Source organism: Cupressus sempervirens, chromosome 2 (genome assembly GCF_028749045.1).
Source record: "Cupressus sempervirens isolate cs-2001-9-10 chromosome 2, ASM2874904v1, whole genome shotgun sequence".
NCBI lineage: Eukaryota > Viridiplantae > Streptophyta > Pinopsida > Cupressales > Cupressaceae > Cupressus > Cupressus sempervirens.
This window is the reverse complement of record NC_143119.1, coordinates 495732432-495736391: the sequence shown is the minus strand read 5'-3', so window position 1 is coordinate 495736391 and position 3960 is coordinate 495732432. Positions and strand designations below refer to the sequence as shown.

Here is a 3960-nt window from a genome sequence, read left to right as displayed (position 1 = left end):
CACAAGAGGCTATCATCCAGATCTATTTGGGAATAATGGATTCATTAACTTCTATTTTTATAAGATAGCTCCCACCCAAAGAAATTAATAGCACTAAAAAGGTCTTCAAAGAGTTTGTTACATTCATGGAGCAGGTAGATATCCATGGTGGAGGGAACTTTGTGTCTTCCTTCACTTTGATTAATACAATAGGCATACCACCATTTCTAGCTAGAGAATATACTATGCCCAATCAAATGCCCATGTTAAATCCAATACCTTTATTACAATAAGTTATTGTTGCTCCAATGCCAACAATTACATATTTAGGGTATGAGCCCCAAAAGACTATATTCTTTTAGCAAAAGAATCCTCCACCTGCTAAACTCAAGAACAATATGGCTAGTGAGTTTAAGGCCATGAAGAAGATGGTGTCTCTTTTATCCAATGAAATCATTAGAATAAAGTTGAATTCCTCAATAAATCAAGGCAATTATCCAAGACAACTTGGTGCCCAAAATAATTATTCTCAAAATTAGAGAAAAAATTATCACCCCTATGATAATAATGATATTACAGGTATGAGTCCAAGTGAAAATGGATATGGGTATAATGATGTTTCATATCAGCCTCCCAAAATCATGGAGGAACAACATTTGTAGTTTAGTGCAATGGTGTTTGAATCACATGATAAATCTACAAGAGGAAAAAATGATGAAGATGATCAAGAGGAGTTTGTGTTCCCATTAAATGAAGAGAAAGAGCATGGACACTCTAGGATACATGTTTATTGTAGCAATAATATGAATGCACAAAGTTTTAAAAGTAGAGAAGAATCTCTAATGGATGATGTCTCTCTATGGTTACATCCTACTCCTCCATACATGAAGGTATGTAACACTCCAATGTATAATGAGGCTCTAACCAACATTACCCCAATAGTTCAGAATGAATTACATGTAAAGGATGAGGTTTTGAAAAGTTTTATAAATAACATAACAAGAAATTTGAAGTATCTTGGAAAATATCATAATCTAAACATCATTTTGTTTCCTAACTATTTTCTCCTCCATCAAAGGATTCATTCAGAGTTGGAATGTGCTAGTTGTCAAGATACATTATCTAATGTGTTAGCATAGATAGATTGGCCTACTAAAATTTCCAGAAGCTACATCTTCCATTGGAATAAAAAAATTCATTTCAATTGTAAATGTTTATATAAAATGAACTCTAACAAAATAAAATGAAAGGTACACAAACATATTTAAGGCCCCATTTTAAGGCAATTCAAATGATTACCAAAATATTTTATGAATATAAATTAATTTTAGCATTAAAATCATCTATTCTACAATGGATAATACACAACCATGAATATATCTATGATAATGTAGAGATACAATATTTGTATCCATCAGATTGGTTATTCATGGTAGTAAATAATCTCATCATTGATCTGATAAAATTCTAAAGTGGTTGATTTGTACATCCTCAACTCCCAAGTTTTTTAAATCTCCATCCCTCGTTAGCTTAGTAAACTTTCCCCAATTATACTCCCTAAATTTAGGAGGATTCCCTTTTCTCACCAATTCCTCTAATGGTTTCATCATCACATGATGGGAAGGAATCAAGAAAAATAGAATGGAGAGCCTTCTTCAATTGTCATTCACCACCACTCTATGCTCTACGCTCTCGTACTTACCATTACTCCATACCTAACATTTAAGATATCAATTTATTACTCAATATATTATATTCTAATGAAAGAATACTTGCCATTAATAACCATTGATTAAAAAAAGAGATTCATCATAATAGAAATGAAGAAAAAACTACAACCTATATGCAGTCCCCAACATTGACAATGAAAGAGTTGGGTAGCAGTGGAGTTGGAACCCAGTGCCCATTTTCCTTGCATGTCATCTCTAATCTGCTAACATTATCCTAGTAAAGTAGGGTTAGGGCACCTCCATCCTTTTTCCTACCCATGCCAAGTGCTAACTCAAGGTTAGGACACTCTGTGTAACTATTTAACTATGAAATATGCATCATCCTTGAAATATTCATTCAAGCTAGTATCAAGTAACCCTAGGCTCCATGCTATCTATTCCACCAACTTTAATGACAACTCACTTGCAGCCTCTGCATATGCCATGCACGTTGTATGCAACAAAAATAGAAATCAAATATAAATTCCTCCTTCAAACAAAAACCTAAGGGTCCATTTGGCTAGGGGAATACAAATATGGGAATAGGAATACTTATTCTAGAATAGAAAATGGGGGTACATATTCCTATTCTTGTTTGGTTTAGCCATAATTTGATGAGGAATTCATGGGCCCAAAATTTTATATTTTCTAAAATAAATAAAATTGGAATAGGAATATGTATTCCAATTCTACCTATTTTGGTGGAATAGAAAATGCTCATTTTTGGGCCAAAATTGGAATATGTATTCCTATTTTATGTCTAATCCAATTCCAATTTGGCGCATCAAAATAGAGAATTCAAACTTTTAATAATTTACATATGACTATTCCATTTTTATTCCTACTACAAAATAGACCCTAAAAGTAAAGAAAAAAATAACAAAAAGAGTGAAGGGCAACCTGAAATGTGAAAGGCTATCCTGCCAGTAGTTTTGAATAATCATCATAGCAGTTTCATATGGATTAGCAGATGTGGTAGAATATTTTATTTCCTCTCATGGCCCAAATTCAAAGACCACTTTCTAATCCCTTACATTTATTGTGATCTTTGTGTTGTAGTAGCCTTATGGGTTTTTAGCATCCTTGGCTACTCTTATCTTTTCTTTGAGAGGTAGTGAAAAGAAATCTATTGTGCCAGGCTTGAGGTGATGGAGAAGATGATCAAAAATTTATGGTTGATGAGATGGAAGAAACCCCACTCTCTACACACCTTATCCACATCCTTTTTAAATCTCTTTTATAGGTCTATCACAAGAATTTTGAAATTATCCAGAAGAAGAGCAGAGAAATAATTGGGATGATACTCTTTGCTCTAGATAAAACTATCCTCGAACTTCAAAACTTCATTGTTTTTGCCCATACTATGTCCTTTTGTAAATAATATCTTAGTTTAGATTTAAAAATTTATATGTTTTTGCATGCAATGACCATGGATAGTGTATGTAGAGCTACATTGAAATGGGAACATAGAGTCAGGGATTATGATGTAAGAGCTTACATCAAAACCTATAAGAACCATGTCCTAATTAAAGATGCCATATCACATGTGAATGAAAAATGTGGGAAGAATCAATCATACCCAAAGTTAAAAAGTCAAGAACTCATTTGTTATCTATTAATTAAATATAATAAGTACAATTAGTTTGTAGACTCAAATAAATATAGCTTAACACTATGAAGCTAATTACATCACCTAACATTGCATGCCTATCTAAACTAGAATGATAGTACAACATGATCATTGTAATTACATGATCCCAGTTGAAATAAAATAGATTTTATAGTGCTGATTTACATTGTATCCATGGCATGGCTATAAAAAACAAGAGTATTACTACATTATGTTCATTAAAAGGTTTAGATCGAGGACTATCTATAACAAAAGATAAAGATGATGATTAATATATTCAACAACTCAAAAGAAGTACATTTACATCATTTTACAAAAATTACATTGTTCACTTAATAAATTTATATGAAATGGATCATCTCAAGGATGAAATTACAAAAAAATTGAAGTTCCACAATTCTTGTAATGTAACCTTTGGTGTATCCTGCCTCCAAAGCACTCAAATGTCATCATCCATCTGCTATCTGAGATAGGGAGTATGACCCAAGTGCTTTTACCTCACCAACTATGGAGTGTATATTCCCATAAGGTTCTTCTTAACATGAATAATTCCTTGATCCTGGCAAGAGAATCCTAGCTTCCCAAAGCAAGATGGATCAAATGGATCTGGTGCAGTCATGAAATATACTACATGCAACCATG

General features: G+C 32.7%; 1 pseudogene; it reads right to left on the bottom strand.

The window, feature by feature from the left end:
* Positions 1 to 1427: 1427 nt before the first annotated feature.
* LOC149573170 (protein LATERAL BRANCHING OXIDOREDUCTASE 1-like) lies at positions 1428 to 3048 on the bottom strand (annotated as a pseudogene).
* Positions 3049 to 3960: the final 912 nt, after the last annotated feature.